Source organism: Ursus americanus, chromosome 22 (genome assembly GCF_024610735.1).
Source record: "Ursus americanus isolate L20-20 chromosome 22, mUrsAme1.1.p, whole genome shotgun sequence".
Taxonomy (NCBI): Eukaryota; Metazoa; Chordata; class Mammalia; order Carnivora; family Ursidae; genus Ursus; species Ursus americanus.
This window is the reverse complement of record NC_142148.1, coordinates 36404640-36417016: the sequence shown is the minus strand read 5'-3', so window position 1 is coordinate 36417016 and position 12377 is coordinate 36404640. Positions and strand designations below refer to the sequence as shown.

At 37.3% G+C, this 12377-nt stretch overlaps 1 long non-coding RNA gene across 10 annotated transcripts in view; it reads right to left on the bottom strand.

The window, feature by feature from the left end:
- LOC123799865 (uncharacterized) overlaps nt 1-10493 on the bottom strand; it is a 503415-nt gene extending 492922 nt beyond the window's left edge. For all 10 annotated transcript variants that reach the window (XR_015720954.1, XR_015720957.1, XR_015720958.1 and 7 more), the window contains exon 1: nt 10352-10493. This is a non-coding gene — a long non-coding RNA (uncharacterized LOC123799865). The remainder of the gene's footprint in view (nt 1-10351) is intronic.
- Between the last annotated feature and the right edge of the window lie 1884 nt (nt 10494-12377).

Genomic DNA, 12377 nt, shown 5'->3' with positions numbered 1-12377 from the left:
GAGATGACTGGATTAAGAAGATGTGCTCCCTATATACAATGGAATATTACTCAGCCATCAGAAAGAACGATTACCCAACATTTGCTGCAACATGGACAGAACTGGAGGAGATTATGCTAAGTGAAATAAGTCAAGCAGAGAAAGACAATTATCATATGGTTTTACTCATTTATGGAACATAAGAAATAGCAGGAAGATTGGTAGTTGAAGGAAGGGAAGAATAAAGGGGGGGTAAACAGACGGGGGAATGAACCACGAGAGACTATGGACTCTGGGAAACAAACTGAGGGCTTTAGAGGGAGGGGGTGGGGGATTGGGATAGGCCAATGATGGATATTAAGGAGGGCACATAATTGCATGGAGCACTGAGTATTATATGCAAATAATGAATCATGGAACACTACATCAAAAACTAAGGATGTACTGTATGGTGACTAACATAACATAAAACAAAATTATAATATACAAAATAATATACGTATACAAAATAATAATAAATAAAAAATAAAAAAATAAAAATAAAAAAATAAAAGAATAAAAGAGAGAAGATTCAAATGACTAAAATCAGGAGTGAAGGATGGGGCATTACTACCAACCTTACAGAATTAAAAAGTGTAATAAAAGAGAATACTAAGGACAATTGTATGCCAACAAATTAGAATACCAAATAAAATGAACAAATTCCTAGAAAGACACAAATTTCCAAAACCTGCTCAAGAAAAAATAGGAGGTATGAATAGATCCATAACAAGTTGAAAATTTCATTAATAATAAAGAAAATCCAAAAAAAAAAGAGCTCAAGACCAGAGTGCTTCAATAATAAATTCTACCAAACTTTTAAATAAGTACTAACATCAATCCATCACAAACTCTTCTGAAAACAGAAGAGGAGGGAACACTGCCTACCTCATTCCATGAAACCAATATTACCTTTATACCAAAATGGACAAAGACCTCTCACAAAAAGACAACTATAGAACAATATTCCTTATAATAATAGACATAAAAATCTTCAACAAAATACTAATGAACTGAATGCAGCAGCACATAAAAAAATTATACACTATGATAAACTGGGATTTATCTTAGGAATGCGAGACTGGTTCAACATGCAAAAACACAATCAATGCAATAAACCATATTAATATATTAAAGGATAAAAACTACACAAAATAGAAGAAAAAGCCTGAAAAAATCCAACACACTTTCATGATAAAAACATTCAATATACTAGGAATAGAGGGAAACTTTCTCAACCCTGATAAAGGACATCTACAAAAAATCTACAGCCAATGTCATAATTAATGGTGACAGAAGTGAAAGCTTTCCCCTAAGATCTCACCACTTCTATTCAATATTGTATTGGAGGTACTAGCCTGGGCAATTAGGCTACAAAAAGAATCAAAAGGCATTGATATTGGAAAGGAAGAAATAAAACTTCTATTTGTGGATGACATGACGTTATGTATATATAGAAAACCCTAAGTAATTCACAAATACATAGTTACAGCTAATAAGTAAATTTAATAAGTTTGCAGGATCTATATACATAATCAGTTGTATTTCTATACACTAGCGATGATCACTGCAAAAATAAAATTTAGGAAACAATTCCATTTAAAGTAACATCAAAAGAATAAAATACTTAGGAATAAAGTTAATCAGTAAGGTATAAGATTTGTTCACCAAAACTATAAATCATCACTAAAAGAAATAAAAGAACTCCCAAATAAAGGGAATAATATCCATGTTCAGAAACTGGCAGACCTGATGTTGTTAAGATTACAATACTCCCTGTATTGATATACAGATTCAATCAATCCATATCTAAATTCCAACTGCCATTTTTATACACTTTGACAACCAGATCCGAACAGTCATACAGAAACGCAATGGATCCAGAAGAGCCAAAACCATTTAGAAAAAAACAAGGTTGGAGGACTCACTCTTTCCAATTTCAAAACCTACTACAAAGCTACAGTAATCAAGATTATGTGATACTGGCATACAGGTATGCAAATAGGTCAACAGAATAGACTTGAGGGTCCAAAACTAATTCCACACACTTATGGTCAATTACAGTTAAACAGGGTCCTAAGGAAATTCAATAGGGGAAGAATAGCCTTTCCAACAAATGGTGTTGGGACAAATGGATAGTCATATGCAAAACATGAATTTGGGCTTCTACTTTACACTATAAACAAAAGTCAACTCAAAATGAATCATAAATCTAAATGTAAAAACTAAAACTCCTTAGAGGAAAACATAAGTATAAATCATGACCTTGGACGAGGCATCGTTTTATAGATATGAAACCCAAAGCACAAACAACCAAGGAAAAAGTAAAGTGGACTTCATCAAAATTTAAAAATTTTGTGCAACCAGACACCCATGCAGAATGGTAACAAATATTTGCAAATCATATATCTGATAAGGATTTAGTATCTAGAATATATAAAGAACTCCTACAACTCAAAAATAAAGACAACCCACTTATAAAATGGGCAAAGAATTCCTTTTTTATAGTAGTAAAATACACATAACATGAAATTTACCATTTTAACCATTTTTAAGTGCACAATTCAGGGGCAATCAGTACATTCATAATGTTGTACAATCCTTATCCATTTCCAGGATTTTTCATCATCCCAAACAGGAACTCGTACCCATTAAACAATAACTCTCATTCTCTCCTCTCCCCCATCTCTAGTAACTTCTTGTATTTTCCATCTCTGTGAATCAGCCCCTTCTGCATACTTCATCTAAATGGAATCATACAATTTTCATCCTTGTGTCTGGCTTATTTCATTTAGCATAATATTTTCAAGGTTCATCTATGTTGTAGCACGTATCAGAATTGCATTCCTTTTAAAGGCTGAATAATATCCCATTGTATTTATATACTGTATTTTGTTTATCAGTTCATTTGTCAGTGGATATTTGGGTTGTTTCCACCTTTTGGCTATTGTTACTATGAACATCGGTGTACAATTATCTGTTTGAGCCCTTGATTTCAATTTTCTTGACTATATACGTAGGAATGAAACTGCCAGATCATATGGTGATTTCATGTTTAAATTTTTGAGGAACCTGGGCAAAGTATTTGAATTGACCTTTCTCCAAAGAAGATATACAAATGGCCAATAAGCACACAAAAAGTTCTCGGCATCATTAGTCATTAGGAAAATGTAAATTAAAAACCACAGGTAGCGCTTCATTCTAATCAGAATGGTCTTAAGAAAAGAAGCCTGACAACATCAAATTCTGAGAAGAAGGCAGAAGCAACTAAACCTCTCATCCATTGCTGGTGGGAATGGAACATGGAACAGACACTTGGGAAACAGTCTGACTTTTCTCATAAACATATACTTGCCATATGAGCCAGCAATCTCATTCCCAAGTATTTACCCCAGAGTAATGAAAGCATGTCCACAGAAAGATATGTACAAGAATGTTTAAAGCAGCTTAATTCACAATGCAAAACTGAAATTAACCCAATGACCCTCGCTTGAGAATGGAAGAGAACAGTGATACTCCTCAGCAGTAAGAAGGAATGAAACACTTATATATCGACACAGATGAATCTCAGACACATCAAGCTCCATAAAAGAAGCCAGACTCAAAGGGCTAAATACTGTGTGATTCCACTTCTGTATCAGTCCGGCAAAGGCAAAACTACAGGACCAGAAAACACAGCAACAGTCAAGAGTGCGGCTGATTGCAAAGTATAAGAATCTTTATGGGGAAGGTGATGGAAATATTCTATATGGTGATTATCGGTGGTCATATGACTACTGTTGACCCTTGAACAATATAAGGTCAGAGGTGTTGACCCCCGCACAGCTAAAAATCCACATATAACTTTTGACTCCCACAAAACTTGACTACTAATAGCCTACTGCTGACCAGAAGCTTTACCAATAACAAAACAGTTGATTAACCCATAATTTGTATGTTTTATATATCATATATTGTATTCCTATATGCTTACAAAATAAGCTAGAGAAAAGAGGTACTAAAAAACCAGAAAGAAGAAAAAAATGCATTTCTAGTACTGTACATATACTTAGCAAGAAAAATCTGCATGTAAGTGGACCCGGAGAGTTCAAACCCATATTCAAGAGTCAACGTATTTGTCAAAACTCCAAGAACTCTGTTCCTATAAATTGTGAATTTTGCTACATGAAAATTATACCTCAATATACCTCCAAGCAGTAAAGAGATGTGCTCCGGGAACTTAACACATACTTGTTCTCATTTCAGTCCATGAACTATTCTTATTTTCATCTACTTGTTTTCCTCTGACAGCGGACAAAAAAACAAAGGTTGGGTTGGGGGAGAAGAGTGCTCTCAGCTGCTGTCATTGGGCTCTTCTTTAAATCTCATTTCCACAAAAATGAGCCAAAATCAATGACGCCCTGGCGACTCAGCGGCACAGCGAAGAGACAGAGCAGGCAAAATAAAATAACATGATTTCATTTGTTGAAATTTATGAAGGAATTTATTTATAATGATTACAGCTGTGCAAATCGCCGTAATGGGGTTTATGGGGGCCTTATGCAACCTCTGCTCTCTATGCAACCAGTGTCCTCTCTGAGAACATGAACCCGGAGGATTTGGATACACTCAAGAAGCTTGAAAGAACACAGGCCTTCAGGACAAGACTCAGCCGGCACCGAAACACAATGTGTGGTAGATTACCAAAGTCGAGCCTGACTTCCCCCTGGAACTATAACTCAAGACACATTTAACACACAACAAAACATGCATTGTTTATTGCTCTGCTTAGAATTCTCTCTGAAAAAGTCAATATTTCTTATCAGTGGTTCAGATTACGGGGGAGAATGAAGCTAGGAAAATGTAAACTGTTGGTGCTTTCAGCATACAATATTTTCCCTGGTTCTCATCAGGCTATAATAGAGATTTACGGGCTCTGTTTAGTATAATAATAAACAAATTATCTTTAAATCAAGGATCAGCTGTTTGAGTTTAGCAGATAACATCTGCTGTGAATCATAAGAGGGAGCAGGCCTAATCTGAGAGTTATACACACCCTCTCTTCCCTGCCTTTGCCTGCTGGTGGCTGCCCTGTTGTTCCTCCAGTTTTAATGTCAGCCAACATCCCATGGCTGCGTTGGGATAGAGGAGAGGAAAGGACAGTCATCACAGGCAATTTACTGGCACCGAAGAGCTGGACTCCACCACATTCATAGTCTGAATTAATTACCATCTTAAACTTGAGACTGTATTAACATCCTGTGATATGAAAAAAAAAAAAAAAAAGAATTGGGGGTATGCTACGTAACAGCTGAAGTAAATGTTCATAAGTATTTCAGAGTACCTCAAATTTCCAATAAGCCATCTCTTGCTCGAACTCCAACCTCGGGGCCTAATATCTGAAAGTCTGCACCATCCTTGCATTAAAGGTGGCTGAGAACTGTATAGTTCACGTCTTTTGCTCCCCTCATTATCAACAATATTGATTTTAAAGAAATTAAAATATTGTGAACATAAAGTTGTGTGTTATTTCTATGCATCCTTTGGTCACTTAATTTTTTCCATCATTTATTCATTCACCCAAAATATATCAAGCTGGTGTGGCCTGTGACCAATAGAAGATAATCGTGGATGTCTGGTCCCCTCATTCATTCCCCACACACTGGCCAGGCACCTGCCGCACTGGGCACAGTGGATGGCAGTCAGCAAGACAGGGAAATTCTACATTTCTCATGAACTTAATATTCTAGGGGCGAAGAGGGAAACAAGAGAAAATAAATGTACAAAGGAGCTAATTAGAGAGTGTCAGAAGTAAAGGAAAGAAATAGGGTGATGAGGTACAAAATATAACTGTAAAAGGCCTAAGAGGGATTGAGGTCTGGAGGCCACCTCCAACTCCCACAGTGGCTAATGTCTGAAAACCCACGGGTGTGATGTGATGTGGCTTTATAGCCGAAAGGGAGTTGAGAAATCACAGATTCTACATAAAATGATCTTTCATTTTACATATAAGAATAGCAAGTTCTTTTAGAAAAGCCAGACTAGCCTAGGCCACATGAAAAGGTTTGGGTAGGCACCGAGGCCTAGGGCCACCGCAAATATAAAGTAAAGCCATTGCAAATATCAAATATCAGTTCATCAGGATCCCACACCAGGGATCTTTGTGACCCCCCACTTTTCCCCGACACCCAAACCTCCTTCAAACCTATCTCCCAACCCAGACAATTGGTTTTGGAGTCATGCGCACCACTGCTTTGGAGAAGTCTTCAGGACACAGGCTTTCAGCTTTGTATAACCACCCCCACTCTGGAATTCTCCGGTAGACCCTTCTGGCTCAAAGAAACAATTTTTTCAAGGATTGCATTTTCTGACACTGGCATAGGACCTCACAAGACACAAAGCATGTTAGTGGACACTACTGCATGTGATTCTTGCAGTATTACTAGGCAGATATTGTTAGTTCCACCTTATAAAAGAGGAATCCAGCCATAGGAGGCCATATGACCTGGCCAAGATCACACAGCTTGTTCTAAATGCAAAGCTATAGCTTAATCCCAGGTACAGTGACCAACTGCGCTGGTTTTCTCAGGACTGAGAGGGTTCCCACGATTCGGTGCGATTTTCAGTGCTGAAACCAGAACGGTCCCAGTAAAACCAAGCAATGTGGTAAATGCTAATACCAGGTCCATTTAATATAATGTCTAACACGCTTGCCACCCAATGACAGCTCAAGCAGGACTCTAGTTTGTCCTTCTTCAAGGCCCTCAGGCAAGTCATTCTCACTGACCTGCATCGTAGAGGTGTAGAATGAGTCACCACCCTCACAACCCCGTCAGCCTCCAGCAGCCGTGTATATTATAGCGCTCATGGCTGGATGGCCAGGCTTTGAAATACAAACCTGAGGAGAGGGCAATAAGCCCTTTAAAATATCACAGCAGCTTCCAACTCCTGCTCACTCCTCAGCAACCTGTAGGCTCTTTTTTGCCTAATGCAAGCATCAGTTGGGGAAGGGGATGGGAGTTATTTTAAAAGTTTTGCCTACATCTCATCAGTGTATTTGACAATGCAACACTCATGCTGGGTTAATCGTTGCCGTGGGTGTCTCAGGAATGACAGTGAGCAATTTTATGAAAACTTTATAGTCACAGTAACATTACTCCCACGGCATGGCAGGGAGGGGAGGAAGAGAAAGTTAAACAGCTCCTCACTGTCACCTGAGCTTGAGGGAAATGCAACACTACAAATATCGAATGGTAAGAAAGACCTAAAGTTCCTTTTGCAACAACTTTGCTGGAAGTATGCAAAGAAATTAGAGTAACACCTGGGGAATGTATTCCAAACAAAAATCATTGAATTGGGTTTTAAAGTTTTTAAGTTGTATACAATTGCTCAAATACACAAGAAAAAAGTATGGCTCTCTTAATTAGAGCAGGGAACACTTGTTAAATATCTACAATGTGACAGATACTCCTGTCAGTATTTTATGATATTGATTACTTGCAAGACATTAAATCATCACAATAACCATACATTGGAGGTACTCTATTATTGGCCCCATTTTATAGTTGGGGAAACAAGAGACAGAACGGTCAGAACACTACAGCAGAAACACATTTGGTGTGTGAGAAGCTAGGATCTGAACCCGCACAGACTCTGGAATCTACTTGCCCAAGCATCACACTGCACTGGCTCTCCATGGTGCCAAGGAAACGATTTCTGTCCACCAAGACAGGTACTAAACTCTCCAGACACTTGCGAGTCTAAGTAAACTAGGAGTAAAATGATACCTTGTGCATAAGATAAGAGAGGAAGAATGGCTCTTCGACAGGAGTGTAAAGAGCAGTGGTATGGCTTCCTCAGTGGTTAGTGATAGTTGAAATGTAACCAAGGAGGGGCCTGTCCAAATGCTACTGTTTGCATTTCATTAAAATTTTGTCCCTATGAAGTTTGTCCTTAGAATATATGTACACATGATTTCTAGGTTCAATGGTAGCAAAGTAACCAACTCTGCCACACATTCTCTCTACCTTCATAAAACGAATCCAAGGATACAGACAAGTTTAAGGGCAAGACAAAAAATTGACAGTAACAATGCAAACAAAAATTAAGAGAAGATGAGATGCCAGGTGGGAGTGGAATTTCTACTAAATACAGTGACAGGGGTTGGGTTAGGGACCTTCTTCTCAGACAACACAGTACTTACTTAATCCTCAGAACAAATTCAAAACAAGCCCTGAGAAAACAGAAGATAAGAAAAAGAGATTTTTCTCTTACTCTTTGTACTGCATCCTGGATGGAGGGGCACCACTGAGAAACATAGGCAGCCATGTCCCACAAGCTACGAAATAATTTCCTGAACCACCCCAAGGGTCCTCCCTCCACCTTTGGCCCTGTCAGCTTCTTGGTTATTTGTATCCTTAGGAGACTGCAACTCCCAGCATACACTGGGAGTACACAGGAAGCTGGAGCTGTAAAGATGGTTGAGCTCTGAAATGCTTCCTTACATAAGGATAAGCTTTGTTAAGACAGTGGAAACGCAAGGACCTTCAGTAAGCCAGATTGGTTGTGGGAGGGTCGAGAAAAGTAAGTTGGAAAAGGGAGAAGAATTCTCTGGCTATATTCTATAGGAGAGGGAAGTTAGGCCATAAACAGTCTCATTTTAATTAATAAACACTTGAACTTTTCATTCAAGAACAATTCATCTGAAAGCACCAATGTAAGCTTTTTTTTTCCCTTTCACATGTAGGATATAAAATGTTTCAGAAAAGTATACATCTGAAACAAGTTTTCTATAATTTACAGTAAAATTTAGTGTGTGTGTGTGTGTGTGTATATATATTTATTCATTCCTTTTCGCAGAAAAAGACAAGTATCAATAAACCAAGGCTAGGAAAATAAGTACAGAAGGGAAGATCAAAACAGATTTAAGAAAAACTGGCTGAAATAAAATTTAAAAACAAATGGAAATAGAAAATTCACACAAGTAAAATGGAAAGCAATAAAAAAAATATTATGGTCATGGCAAAAAAATCAAAGCACTTTTAATGGATCAAGTTAAAAAGAATGAAGAGGAAAAATAAATAGAAACAAAAATATGGGGGGGGGGGTGGAATGAAGGCATGTAGAGAAAACAGATTCAAGTAAAGAATTATAGATGTTCCTAAGACAGAAAACAGAGCATCAGAACAAATGCAATCATCTTTTTTTTTTTTTTTGTCAAAAAGGTAATTATTTAGTAATAGTCTTTAACAATTTTGAAAGACTGTATGCTGGGTGAAGGGGAGAAAAATGAAACATGTATCATATTCCTTTCCCCACATGGTGATAAAGAGTCAGTCTTTTTGAAGAGAAGAAATATAAGGTTAAAGTCATCCACGAGTACACTTTAAAAATAACCACTGAATGTAAACATAAGTAAAATATAGTCTATACACAGAAAAAAAGGCAATCAAAAGAAAACAAGGAAAGTTCAAACAAGAAGAATTTGGGCCAAGTATTTGTTTTTTATCAGTAATATAAAGGAGTTAAATTTCCCTATTGGCAGCAAAATTTTTTTTAGATTAAGTGAAAAATTTGACCATCCCCAAGACCATATCTAAGACTACAACAAATATTTAAATAAACAGATGAAAAACAACGGAGAGTCATGCTCAACACATTCAAAAGAACAGAAAAAGTACAAACCGCATCCTCTTAAGATTATCCAATAAAACTAGAAGCTATGAAGAGGCAAAAAAAAACCCAGTTATTTGAAAATTAATAATGCTCTGTATGCTTCTAAACAATTATTGTGTCACAAAGAAACCTTTCAAGTAAACATTTAGAGTATAACAAAACTGAGGCTATTTCATATGCAAATATGTGGCATACCGCAAACTTGTACTCAGTTCTACAAACCCTTTTATGGTTTTGATGTTAAAAGCGGACGAGAAAAATAAATGAAATAATTAATAAAAAATTAAAGTATGATATAAAACAGAAGAAAAATAACAGAACTAAAAAGAGCAATTAATGGATTTGAAAAGAGGAGAGAATTTATACATTCTAGAGCTAGTGTGTGTGTGTGTGTGTGTGTGCGCGCGCGCGCGCGCCCGCGCGCGCGTGTGCGTGCGTGTGTGTGTGTGTGTGTGTGTGTGTGTCTGTCTGTCTGTCTGTGCGCGCGCATTCGTTTGCAAACGGTCCCTAGTACAGGGAGGGCAAGGAGACTTAGGAAAGAACCAGATCCTCCGGATGGGTAGGTGACCGGTTTAAAAAGCAAGGGAACTAACTTGCCGGCCTTGTCCTGAGTGGCTGCAGGACACGTAGATGTCCGCACCCACCCGCCAGAATCTTAAAAGTGATACGGAGGTCTTACCAGGGTTCAGTCACTTTTACGGTCCCCATGTCCTCAACAATTCCTTACTCGCAAAGCTGTGTCCTTGAAAATGGCTCCCACCGTGCCAATGTGGGTGGAGCATGCAGTCCAAGGACGGGAGGAGGCGAGGAGCCTCCAGTTGCCCGGATCCAGGTTACGGGTCAATCGGCAGTCACGTCCTTTCCATGACCTCCTGCAGAAGTGAAAAATATAGAGTAACTTTACAAATCTGAGATTCAGTAGAACCATCCCGAAGTTCACACATTTCTAGGTGCGAATGCTGGCTTCATCACTTACAAAGCTGTGTGACATCAGACAAGTTGCTTAACTTCACTGATCCGCAGATTTTTTGTCTTAAAAATGGCAATAATGATACCTCTTTCATTGTAAAGTAAATTGTGCGAAATGCACTTAGCACCCTATGCCTGACATATTGTAAGTAGTCAATACATGATGGTTATTCTATTTACTATAATCCTTAACAAATACGAGAAAAAATACTAGTAAGTAGAATTTGGCATAAGAAGAACATTGTAACAATAGATAGAATGATATTAAAACCTACACATTGTATAATGGGTATGCTAATAAAAAGAGATATCTTCAGAAAACTAACAGTTAAATATCAATTGCCAGAATTAACCAGAAAACTGGTCAAATATATTCATACTTTAAGGAAACATAGTTATTTTTTATTGGCACAAAAAAATAAAAAGCCACACATATCCTTCTTTTTCAATGAACAGATGTGAGTAACTTTGTATCAAAACCTGACATAGACAACACTATGGGGCAAGCATTTCAAAAACATGTTTCCTGGTTGTACTAGAACCATGGATACGAATAAGTTTTAGCTTCAATGTTTTTGACAATCCTATATAAACTCCCCCAAGACATCCCTACACACACACACACACACACACACACACACACACACACACCCCATACATATTTGGGAAATTCTGTGCTCCTACAGAATCCTGGTCTCCCTTATTGTATTATCTTATTGTATCACATTAATCAAAATGTGACCCAATTTGCCTGTTTACTTGTCCGTATCCCCTAGCCAATCGATTCTGCATTACTTGGGGCAAGGACTTTGTCTATCTTTTTGTCATTGTAGCCCTACCTCTATTAATACTTGCAGTTTGAATGAAACTGTTACAAGAAATATATCTTCTAACAATAATGAAAAACTCCAAGTTCCAAAAACATTAAACAGAACTCTTGCCAAAAAAATTATTCATTTTGAATCTCTAACACAATATATACATTTCTTATGCTTACCTGACCACAGAAACATTGTTGCCATGTAATACCAGCTTAGGAAACACTCGTTACCTAATTTCATCCATAAATATTGATGCAAAATATCCAAATAAGATATTAGCCAATTAAATTCAGTGTTATATTTTTAAAATCCCCCACCTTGATGAAGAAGAGTTTATCCCAAGAATGCAAGGATGATTTGTCATTAGGAAATCTGATAAAATACATGAGTAGGTCAGAGAAGTAAAATATACACATACGTCCAGTTTAACATGCACTGGGGAAAAAAATCAATAAAATTTAGCCCTCCTTTGGAATTGCTGGAACAATTTTTTCCTAATATGGAAAAAATGCCTATCTTATAACCAGCAATCATAGGCATCTTACATGCTTTCTCCTCTCTTGCCGGTCCTGGTTTCCCTTTTCTTGAGTTAAAGCAAAAGTTTTAACTCAGACCATGTGACACCAGACCAGACTCATCCTAAAGTTTCATGCATGATGGGTATTAAACACAAAGCTTTCCACTTTATATACCTGAATGCGTATTTTAAAATCAGAAACAAAATTAAAAGGCAGATGACTTAGGAAATATTTTCAAACATATGAGAGAAAGATTAACCCTAATATACTGAAAGTACTTACACTGTACCTAGAGAAAAAAATAAACTATCTGTAGGAAAGTGAGCAGAACATATAAACAAATGATGAAGAAGATAAAAATAATTTATCCTTTTGGGGCGCCTGGGTGGCATAGAAG